The sequence below is a fragment of the Schistocerca serialis genome, chromosome 6 (assembly GCF_023864345.2).
Source record: "Schistocerca serialis cubense isolate TAMUIC-IGC-003099 chromosome 6, iqSchSeri2.2, whole genome shotgun sequence".
Lineage (NCBI taxonomy): Eukaryota > Metazoa > Arthropoda > Insecta > Orthoptera > Acrididae > Schistocerca > Schistocerca serialis.
The window spans coordinates 707,239,626-707,252,280 of NC_064643.1; the positions used below are offsets into that span (position 1 = coordinate 707,239,626).

The 12,655-nt window shown below is 44.9% G+C and overlaps 1 non-coding gene across 1 annotated transcript; it reads left to right on the top strand.

Annotated features, from left to right (window-relative positions):
- The first annotated feature begins 2,012 nt into the window (after window positions 1-2,012).
- Trnap-cgg (transfer RNA proline (anticodon CGG)) lies at window positions 2,013-2,087 on the top strand. The gene has a single exon. It is a non-coding gene; the product is annotated as a tRNA-Pro (tRNA).
- The last annotated feature ends 10,568 nt before the right edge of the window (window positions 2,088-12,655 follow it).

Here is a 12,655-nt window from a genome sequence, read left to right on the forward strand (position 1 = left end):
GGGACTGATGACCTCAGATGTTAAGTCCCATAGTGTTCGGACCCATTTGAGCCGATGCATCTGTCCTGAGTAACAACAGCATGTGAGCAGAAAAGTTTATCCTGCATACAGTCTGATATCACCAAGGGAAAGAACGACTATTGCTGAATAGAGCAGCATCAGGCCTTTGCGATGGATTTCGTGAGCGTCGTAAGATTATGAGATGAGTGGTAGCCGTTTGGAGACAAGGAGAGGCTCTCGAGGCTCTGACCAGTGCAGCACCGGCGCCGACATTTATAGTGGCAGGGAGTGGAATACCCGCAGTACTGTATCCTGGTCAAGTGTCTGGCGGACGCGAACAGGTCTACTGGAAGTGACGGCCTCTGCTAGCTCTGGTACCGCCGCTTGGTACTGTGCGTTACTGCGACTGTTCGAGATCGTGACGTTGAGGCGTACGGGGGCTATGAAGGCGGCAGGTATGTCTGAGGTGCCCGAAGGGTTACCGATCGCTTTTGCGATCTCCGGTATAGCACTAACGAAACGTAATTGTGAGCAATTAGTTGTAGGTTTCTGTGCATGCCGGTCGCGAACTACATAAACCAAACATGGCGCGTGACTTAACATATTTGGTACTTATTGTCACTTACCCAAACATCGGAAAAATCTGATGACACCTGTGTCGACATATGTTGCGCATGGGGAAGAAGACAGGCGAACAACGAAATGTTTGAGGTAGCAGTGAATTGATACTCCGAGTCTTGTGGCATATTCTTTCTAAACGAATACATATGATATCCGTCTGTTCCACTTGTGTTTGGCCACAATAATATTATCAGACAGAGTGAGATCTCACGAGAAAAGTGCTATAATGAGGGTAGGGAAAAACGTTATAGGCACTATTAACTTCACTAAAAATGTTATTGCATCTGTATCTGTACTCAGTTAGCCACATTATGCTGTGAACTGGAGGGCATTTCTCGTACCACTGGTATTTTCCTCGTATCCTGCTACATTCGTGAATAATGGGGCAGTTGCCAAGACTTCAATTGCTCAGATTATTTTACTTGTGGTCATTCTACAACACCGTCGTCAGAATTTGCGATCTCGGAGCTTCAGCAGTAAATCAGTCCACGATACAAATGCCTATCTTTTAGTGTTTTCCATTGTAGATTGAATAAAAACTATGAAATGCTGTCGGCCTTTTTTAAACAACATTGCCACGAAACGTGCTGACATTTTAAGCCTCTTCTCCCTTATTTATTTAAGCTTTCATGGTAATGATCCAAAAGTGCTGAACAATACTTAAGAATCAATCAAAAAGGTCAACCAACTCTTTCGTGGTTGGCTTACATTTCCTTGTGATTTTCTGAACGAACTTCGGCTTTGCAACTGCTCTCCCAATTTTATGTGCTCGTTACACTTACGGCAACTCCGGATGACCACTCCTACATATTTTATAGCTGTTGCCCGTGGTTTATACGACATATATCGAACAGAAATGGCTCTTTCCACCCGTTTTATCTACAATCAGTTACATTTATTTAAGTTGAGGTCGGAGCTGCCAGTCTGTTACAAGCGTCGATCCTCTACAGGACTGAAACTTCCTGGCAGATTAAAACTGTGTGCGCGACCGAGACTCGAACTCGGGACCTTTGCCTTTCGCGGGCAAGTGCTCTACCAACTGAGCTACCGAAGCACGACTCACCGCCGGTACTCACAGCTTTACTTCGCCGGCCGCGGTGGTCTAGCGGTTCTAGGCGCGCATTCCGGAACCGCGCGACTGTTACGGTCGCAGGTTCGAATCCTGCCTCGGGCATGGATGTGTGTGATGTCCTTAGGTTACTTAGGTTTAAGTAGTTTTAAGTACTAGGGGACTGATGACCACATATGTTAAGTCCCATAGTGCTCAGAGCCATTTGAACCATTTGAACAGCTTTACTTCTGCCAGTACCTCGTCTCCTACCTTCCAAACTTTACAGAAGCTCTCCTGCGAACCTTGCAGAACTAGCACTCCTGAAAGAAAGGATATTTAGTGCTTCGGTAGCTCAGTTGGTAGAGCACTTGCCCGCGGAAGGCAAAGGTCCCGAGTTCGAGTCTCGGCCAGGCACACAGTTTTAATATGCCAGGAAGTTTCATATCAGCGCACACTCCGCTGCAGAGTGAAAATCTCATTCTGGAAACATCCCCCAGGCTGTGGCTAAGCCATGTCTCCGCAATATCCTTTCTTTCAGGAGTGCTAGTTCTGCAAGGTTCGCAGGAGAGCTTCTGTGAAGTTTGGAAGGTAGGAGATGAGGTACTGGCAGAAGTAGAGCTGTGAGTACCGGCCGTGAGTCGTGCTTCGGTAGCTCAGTTGGTAGAGCACTTGCCCGCGAAAGGCAAAGGTCCCGAGTGCGAGTCTCGGTCGGGCACACCGTTTTAATCTGCCAGGAAGTTTCATATCAGCGCACACTCCGCTGCAGAGTGAAAATCTCATTCTCTACAGGACTCCTCGCTACAATATTAATACTTTGGAACTTCCGACAGTAGGATTCTCATAGAGCTTCTGACATTATCCACTAGGTCGTTTATGAATACTGTGTCGATAACACTGCCTTGGTATAATCCAGAAGTTTTTTTTAGTCCTTTTAAAGACGACTTGTTAGGTCAAGTCTGCGAAGAGCTTCGGAATCTGTTCTCGAAGCTGGCGTCAAATCCCGTAAGCTTATTGTTATACTAATAACTAACAGTGCAGAGACGAATCGCATACCTACCGGAGTACAAGCAACATAGCCTCAATCTAGGTACAGTTAACCACATCCCTCTGTACGAAGAGCTGAATGGAATTACAGCAAGGTGGCTAAAAACGTTTTTCGCATATGAGTAGTATTTTGAGAGCAATCTTTTCTTCTCACAGCTGACAGGTAATATTTTTAGGCATCTGTGAGCTTAACAACGCATACAAAATCACCATTTTGAGGTTACTACACCACACAAGCACATATGAGACTTGTGGTAAATGCTCTCTGGATTTAAAATCTGATGACAGTTATGCTCGAGAGAATTGACAGTAAACTCGAACCCTGCTACGATCATACTACTAACAATGTATACAACATTAATCAACCCAACTTAGCAATAGTATTGATTTATTACCAATTTATAAATTACCAACGATGTCATAGAAACTCTATTTGAGAACAACACGTGTAAAGTTTAATTGAAATGGCACATTCAGTCGCACGTTCCCCATTTGCAACAAGTTCTTTCTATTACTGAGGCTGCATATCTCAGCAACACATACAAATTGCCCACTGCCACATATTGCGACATTATCAAACAAAGGGTAACTCTTCCAATAGCAGCGAAAGTGCAGTGCACCAATCACGTTCTGGTTCACATTTCAACTAACGTAAAAAGAAACCCTGTTTTTGATCATATCATATTTTTAATGTAAGAAACAAGCAATACTGGCCAGTTTACATTCAATAAGGACAATTGAATTCCTAATCGACGGAATTCATATGAATTGTTCATGAGAGTAGAAAAAAAGAGCGATGCAAGCACTATCTACAACACTAGAAACACAGGTGCAACACCACGCTAGATGTTGATGAGATTTTTGTAGCCGATATCTGTCATCTGCCTAATAGCAGACATTCTAGCTCATGTAACTGGTACAAGTATACTTCAGATGTCCATCACTTTCTGAACAGACCAATGAGTACCACTCCGACTGCCATCGCAGATTAGACTCTCAAGCCCAGTTAATCTAATAATCTATTTAATTTGCTGGTTACCGCAGGAACTTGCTGAGATAAGGAAAGTTTCACTGCAACAACGTACTAAGTTCATAAAAAGTCCCTGCCAATCCCTTACACAAATACTGATTTGAACAGCCTATACAAGCATTTAAATAGCATATACTTGCGATGTACTTGAGGGCAATATTATGGAAATGGGAGAGGACGTAGATGAAGATGAGATGTGACATGATACTACGTGAAGTGTTTGACAGAGCGCTGAAAGACCTGGGTCAAAAAACCGCTCCGGGAGTAGACAACATTCCATTAGAACTGCTGACTGCCTTGGAAGAGCCAGCCATGACGAAACTCTACCCTCTGGTGAGCAAGATGTATGAGACAGGTGAAATACCCTCAGACTTGAAGAGGAATAAAATAATCCCAATCCCAAAGAATGCAAGTGTCGACAGGTGTGAAAATTACTGAACTATCAGCTAAATAAGTCATGGCTGCAAAATACTAATCCGAATTCTTTACAGACGAGTGGAAAAACTGGTTGAAGCCGAACTCTGGGGAGATCAGTTTGGATTCCGTAGAAATGCTGGAACACGCGAGGCCATACTGACTCTACATTTTATCTTAGAAGATAGAGTAAGGAAAGGCAAACCTATGTTTCTAGCATTTATAGACTTGGAGAAAGCATTTGACGATGTTGACTGGAATACTCTCTTTAAAATTCTGAAGGTGGGAGGGATTAAATGCAGGGAGCGAAAGGATATTTACAATTAGTACAGAAACCAGATGGCAGTTATAACAGCAGAGGGGCATGAAAAGGAAGCAGTGGTTGGGAAGGGAGTGAGACAGGGTTGCAGCCTATCCCCGATGTTATTCAATCTGTATATTGAGCAAGCGGTAAAGGACACAAAAGAAAAATTTGTAGTAGGAATTAGAATACATGCAGAAGATAGAGAAACATTGAAGTTCGCCGATGACATTGTAATTCTGTCGGATACAGCAAAGGACCTGGAAGAGCAGCTGAACGGAATGGACAGTGTCTTGAAAGGCGGATAAAAGATGAACATCAACAAAAGCAAAACGAGAATAATCGAATGTTGTCGAATGAAATAAGGTGATGCTGAGGGAATTACATTAGGATATGAATCACCTAAAGTAGTAGGTGAGTTTAGCAATTTGGTGAGCAAAATAACTGATGATGGTCGAAATAGAGAGGATATAAAATATAGACTCACTATGGCAAAGAAAGCGTTTCTGAAGGAGAGAAATTTGTTAACATCAAGTATAGATTTAAGTGTTAGGAAGTCTTTTCTGAAAGTATTCGTATGGAGTATAGCCATCTATGGAAGTGAAACATGGACGATAAATAGTTTAAACAAGAAGAGAATAGAAGCTCTCGAAATGTGGTATAGAATAATGGTGATGTTTGGGTGTGTAGATCATGTAACTGATGAGGAAATACTGAATAGAAATGGGGAGAAGAGGAAATTGTGGTACAACCTGACAAAAAGAATGGACCAGTTTGTAGGACACATTCTGAGGCATCAAGGGATCACCAATTTAGTATTGGAGGGAATCGTGGAGGGTAAAAATAGTGGAGGTAGACCAAGAGATTCAAAAGGATGTGGGTTGCAGTAGTTACTCGGCGGAGAAGAAGCTTGCACAGGATCGAGCATCATGGAGAGCTGCATTAAACCAGTCTCTCGACTGAAGATCACAACAACATATTTCATATCACCAGTTCAAAACTAAACTAAAAAACGAAAAAAAATAATGAACACCTCCATGAGACGAAGAAAATATTCATTCAAAATATGGTCAAACAAATTACCTTGGGATGCTCATGCGCACTTTAAGATCTGAAATATTTGTAGTGAACGACTTCACAGCGGTAATGAACTAAGAAAAAGAAAATAACTGATTTGGTTTATATTATCACTGGATGACCACACTACATTGGCCGGTTACTTACTTATTCCAGTATTTTAGTAGTCCATCTTCTCTTCCATCCTCCCACAGCCCATCTCCTTCGCTCTTTTTTTCGTTTTCTCCCCCCTTGTACAGCCATTAGTCATCTCCCTTTGTGTTCCACTCGCAAATAGAGCGAGAGGAAGCGACTGTCTACATCCCTTCACACGAAGCCGGTTCCTCTTACTTTCCTGGTCCTTACGCACATTGTGCATTGGTGGTAATAGAATCCTTCTGCAGTCAGCTTCAGATGCCAGTTTTCTAAATTTCCTCCACAACTCTCCTTATAAAGAGTGTCTTCCCTCCAGGGAATCCCATTTGAGTTTCCGAAGCATCCCCATAATCCTTCCATGTTGTTCGGACCTACCGGAAACAAATCTAGCAGCCAACCTCTGCACTGCTTCGGCGCCTTCTCTAACCTGACTTGGTGTGGATCCCAAGCACTCTGGCAGTACTCAAGCATGAGTCGCACTAGCATCTGCGGTTTCCTTTATATAAAACCACACTTTCCTGAAATTCTCTCAATAAATCGTAGTTGGCGTTTCGTGTTCCCTTCTACAGTCCTTGTATGCTCTTTCCAGTTCGTATCGCTTTGCAACTTCACGCCTAGATGTTTAAGGAATGTGACTGTGTCAAGCAGTACATTAATAATTCTCTGTTTGAATATTATAGGTTTGATTTTCCAAATCATCTGCATTAACTTATATTTTTCTACATTTAGAACTGGCTGTCACTGATCACACCAACTAGAATTTTTGTCTAAGTCATCTTGTATCCTCTTACTGTCACCCAACGACGACACCTTTCCGTACACCACGGTATCATCAGCAAACAGTCGCATATGGCTACTCGCGCTATCCCCCAGATCAGTGATGCATGTTCACAAAAAAACTCCTTGAACACAGTAGAGATAGGACGCTCGTATTCACACGACATGTACAACAGTTTGTTCTGCAGAACTGATTAGCGTTTCAGTCACATCGGTTCAGCACGTGCCCTGTTGCGTAGTAGGCACAGGATCCTCCATGGGCTCTGACAACTAGTTCCACTCGTGGTGGCATCGACATTCACAAGGCGCGAATGGCGTGCTGTGATGTAGCTATCCATGCTGCATTCACCTTGTTTCAAAGTTCATCCTTGGTGGTTGGCATTGGGTGACTGCGCTGCACCCGTAGATTCCCCAAATTCCACACATTTTCAATTGGTATAGTGATCTGGTGGGCTAAAGGAAAAGGCTGACATCATGTGACATCAAGTAGGCACGTGTTCGTGCAGTAACATGTGGTCGTGGAATGTCTTGCTGAAAAATGGCGTATAAGATGTTGTGCAGAATGGATATGGCTACGGATTACATTCACGTAGGTCACACTGGTCACATTTTACAAGACACGCATCATCGGTACCCAGTAAGACTGCACACAACAAGGCCCTCAGTTGGCGCTGTATTTCTCGTGTGATTGTAGTCACTGCGATGCCGCTCCGCTGTCTTCACTGGACCATAATTCGGCCATCATATTCATACAAACAGAGCCAGTATTCGTCCAAAAACTCCATCTGATGCCATTTCGGTCCCCAGTGACGTGCCAGCTACTGTCTGGAACCGCGCGACCGCTACGGTCTCAGATTCGAATCCTGCCTCGGGCATGACAGTGTCTGATTTCCTTAGGTTGGTTTGGTTTAGGTAGTTCTACGTTCTAGGGGGAAGATGACCTCAGAAGTTAAGTCCCATAGCGCTCAGAGCCATTTGAACCGTTTGAACCCAGTGACGTCGTTCCATGCACCATTACTGTCTAGCATGTTTCTGCACATTCGTCAAAGGTACATGGAGAAGTGGACGAGAGGCACGTAACCCACGCCATAGCAAATGGCGACGGACTGTACCCCTGATAGTGTACGATGTGTTATGCTGTTCCACAGTTGCTCCAGCGCTGAGGAGGATGCAGGTCTGTCCTGCAATGCCATTTGGATGAGGTGTAGATCTCCTCAGGGGGAAGTCTGGGTGGAGCGACCTGACCCTTCTCGTCGTGTTCTGCGGCCTTGCATAAGCCCATCTGCACACACCCGTTGCGCTGCCGAAAAATTTCGTCCCACACGAGCAGCAATTTCACAGATAGATGCATCACATTCCCTCTTGCCAATAAAGCACCCTCCTTAAAACTCACTGATTTGACGGTAAGGAGCCGCAGGCACATTTTAACGGTAAGTGGCGTTGCGACTCGATATCGATGTGGATCTTAAATCCGTGGACATACGTGGTTCAAATCCTAATCATTTCTGCAGAACGCAGTAATATACACGTGCTGTGAATGTGAACGTCACCTGTGTAGTCGTTAAATGTCTTCTGCTTTTTTTCTAAGCATGAGTATACAAAATATCAGAGGTTCTATCAAACTTCCGTGAGGCCCTCCTAACGATCCGTTGTCTCTGATGAACACCTGACGTCGAGGACAAAGTACTCGGTCTTTTTTACCTAAGAAAGCTTCGCGCTAGTCATATGTCTGGGAACCTAATGTATTCATTCGTTAACGGTCTACATGAGGCACAACGTTAAATGCTTTTCGAAAATACAGAAATATGGGATTCGCCTGCTGCCTGCATCCAAAGTTTGCAGGACATTGTGTGAGATAAGGGCAAGCACATTTTCGGACGAGCGATGTTTTCTAAAGCAGTGCTGATTCGGGGACAGTAGTTTCTCTGTCTCACAAACATTTATTATATTCGAACTGAGAATATGTTCAAGAATTCTGCAGAAAACCGATATCATGGATAAGGCCTGTAATTCTGTGGAAGGGGTCTTTTCTATTTTATACAGGTCACCTGCGCTTTTTCCAGTTGCTTGAGACTTTGCTCTGGGTGAGAGATTTGGAATAAATGCAGACTACGTAAGGGGCCAGTGCTGTAGAGTACACTTTGTAAAACGAAATTGGGACTTCATCTGGGCTTGGCGACTTATTTGCTTTCAACTATTTGAGTTGTTTCTCTATACCAGGGATACTTACTACTGTGCCCTCCATTTGCAGGGCTGCGCGATGTTTACAGCCGATTTTCCTGGGTGAATAAATTTTTGAATGCAAAATTGGAAACTTCTACCTAGCTCATGCAATGTTCTAGTACTGGTCAACGAGGGACTTGATAGAAAGACCGGGTTAGCGATTTTGTGTAGAACCAGAACTTGCTTAGCTACGGTATGATGGCGGTAGTTGTGGTATGTTTCACACATCGACCTCTACCTGTACACATCTTCTCCATTTCATTGTCCCTGTAAAGCTGTTACTCGCCATCAATCTGCCCATCCCTTTTCTGTCTATGCCCACTTCTCCTTCTCTCTGATCACCTTCTCCTCACCCTCTACGTGTCATCTCTTCATCCCCCTCTCTCTCCATCTGTTCTTCCCATTCTCTCGCCCAACCCTCACCCATCTCGCTCTGACCATGGTTCCCCCCTTCCTCTCTATTCCTCCTTCTGCCTCTTTTAGTACCCTCCTCCCAAAACTCCACGCACATTTTCTGCCTCTAACTGCCATATCCTGCTGCCCCTTTCATTATCCGTCTCCTCCTTCCTCCTCTCTCAGTACGTCTCCTATTCGACCTTTCTCCTGTCCATCTCATCCTCCCCCGCCAGTCACTATTCACCTCATCCTCCCCTCTGTCTCCACTCATCCATGCTCATCTGCTCGTAGCCCCAGGGAATACATAATATTCACACCCAGATAACACACGTGTACCAAATTTAGTAGAAATCGTTCTAAAGATATAAGAGAAGATGTGGAACGTATATGTACATCTATTTTTGTATATATAGTTGCTGAGAACCTCGGTGTTGCCTAGAAATACATTTACTTATTATAAGCACGTAATCTTCTATTAGTCCATCTCCTCTAACGTCCTCTCTCTGTCGATGTCTGCCTTCCCCCTTTCTCTATCTCCACTTGCCCCTTTCTCTGTCCAACTCCTCCTTTCCCCCTGCCCTCCATCCACCTCCTCCTCCCCTTTTTCTGCCCATAACCTCTCTCATTATCCACGTCTCCTCTCTCTCTATCTGTCACCCCTATCCCTATCATTCACCTCCACCGGTCCCTCTTTCTCTGGTTACCTCCTCCACCACCATTCTCTGTACAACTCGTCCTTACCGATCTCTCTGCCTGTCTCTTCCTCCCTCTCTCTCTGTCTCCTGCTATTCCCTTTCTCTGTCCATCTCCTCTTCTCCCATATCTCTCTACATTTCCTCCTCTCCTGTCTCTGTCCTCCTCCTCCTCCTCCTCCTGATCCTGCTCCATCTCCTCTTTCTCTTTCTGTGCCTGTGTCATCCTTCCCTCTTGCTGTCCGTCTATCTCCTGATCCTCCCTTTTCTTTCCACGTTATCACATTCACCCCAAAGAGAGGCTGGTGATTCTTACCTATACAGCAATTCTTTCCTGATGTGTCAAGGTTGACTGAAGTTGGTTCAGTCGTTGAAGATGAGCAATTTACCCGCGGTTTTGTTCGCATACCTACTTACCAAATATACGAGGGTAATTCCAAGAGTAAGGTCTCCTATTTTCTTATAAGTACAGAACTCTGTTTGTGTGGCAGTTGGTCATACTGTTATGAAGAGTGCTTCATGCGCTGCGTGTAAACATTCGCACGCCGCGCCGAAGCGCTCAGTCTTGGCTTGGCAGCCGTTGGGAATGGATCTCCCGTTAGATGTTACCGCCAAGTGCGAATTGCGCGTAGTTATTCGGTTTTTGAACGCAAAGGGCAGTGCGCCGATTGAAATCCATCGCCGAGTGATGAAAGTGTATGGTGAGTCGTGCTGGATGTCAAAAATGTTCGTACTGGTGTAGAGAGTTTGCAGCTGGTCGGACCGAAATTCACGACGAACAAAGAAGCGGGAGACCGTTAGTTTCTGAGGTGACAGTGTGGAAGTTGAGCAAAGCATCCTTGAAGACCGGCGAATCACCCTGGATGATCACTACACGTTGTTTGCTGAGGTTTCCAGAAGCATCGCTCGCAGAATTTTAACGGGAACACTGATCTACCGGAAGGTGTGAGCAAGATTGGTGCCACGCATGCTGACTGAGGACCACATGCGGCAACGAGTTGATGCTTCCCGCGCATTTCTTCATCGCCCTGCAGCCGAACAGGACAACTTTCTGGACTCAATTGTCACGAGTGACGAAACCTGGGCATACCACTCTACACCTGAGACCAAGCAGCAATCACGCCAGTGGCAGCATCCTTCTTCACGAAAGCTGCGGAATTTCAAACAAACACAGTCTGCCGGTAAAGTTATGACAACAGGTTTTTGAGGCCGGAAAGGGGTATTGTTGGTCGGCTTTATGCCCACTGCGGACACAATTAACGCTGACTGCCATTGTGAGACGCGCAATTCACAACCAGAGAAGAGGAAAGTTGAGCAAGGGCGTACACATTCTCCATGACAACACTCGCCCACACATCGCTCGGAAAACCGTTGCTCTCCTGCAACACCCACCCTATAGTCCTGATTTTGCACCCAGTGACTATCATCTGTTCCCTATGTTAAAAGAAAATTTGGCCGGAAAGCGATTCATCTCTGACGACGAGGTGAAAGAAGAGGTTCATAACTTTCTGAACAGCATGGTGGCCAGCTGGTATGACATGGGCATCGAAAAACTGCCACAGTGTCTACAAAAATGCATCGGCAGAAATGGTGATTATGTCGAAAAATAGCTACATGTTCTAGCTATAAACTTATGTAAACCATTGCAGAAATAAACAGGTCTATGTACTAATAAAAAATAGGAGACCTTACTTTTCGGTTGGGATTACACTCGTATTTCACACATGATTAACATAGTTAACGCGCATTTCTGCAGATACTTCATGTGTGTGTCTAGCGAAATGTCACTGCAGTCTCATTTTCGCGCTGCTTAATGCTTATGACATCATATCTCCTGAAATATATGCTGTTCATTGATATAATTTTGCAGGTACATTCAGTGGTATACTTGGCTACTGTTTGAGAAACGTCTTGTGAATGGAGTTAGCAGCAATGAAGAAATACACTACTGGCCATTAAAATTGCTACACCAAGAAGAAATGCAGATGATAAACGGGTATTCATTGGACAAATATATTATACTAGAACTGACATGAATATACATTTTCACGCAATTTGGGAGCATAGATCCTGAGAAATCAGTACGCAGAACAACCTCCTCTGGCCGTAATAACGGCCTTGATACGCCTGGGCATTGAGTCAAACAGAGCTTGGATGGCGTGTAAAGGTACAGCTGAGAAATCAGTACGCAGAACAACCTCCTCTGGCCGTAATAACGGCCTTGATACGCCTGGGTATTGAGTCAAACAGAGCTTGGATGGCGTGTACAGGTACAGCTGCCCAACCAGCTTAAACACAATACCACAGTTCATCAAGAGTAGTGACTGGTGTATTGTGACGAACCAGTTGCCCGGCCACCATTGACCAGACGTTTTCAGTTGGTGAGAGATCTGGAGAACATGCTGGCCAGGGCAGCAGTCGAACATTTTCTGTATCCAGAAAGACCCGTACAGGACGTGCAACATGCGGTCGTGCATTATCCTGCTGAAATGTAGGGTTTCGCAGGTATCGAATGAAGGGTAGAGCCACGGGCCGTAACACATCTGAAATGTAACGTCCACTGTTCAAAGTGCCGTCAATGCGAACAAGAGGTGACAGAGACGTGTAACCAATGGCAGCCCATACCATCACGCCAGTATGGCGATGACGAATACACGCTTCCAATGTGCGTTCACAGCGATGTCGCCAAACACGGATGCGACCATCATGATGCTGTAAACAGAACCAGGATTCATCCGAAAAAATGACGTTTTGCCATTCGTGCACCGAGGGTCGTCGTTGAGTACACCATCGCAGGCGCTCCTGACTGTGATGCAGCGTCAAGGGTAACCGCAGCCACGGTCTCCGAGCTGATAGTCCATGCTGCTGCAAACGTCATCGAACTGTTCGTGCAG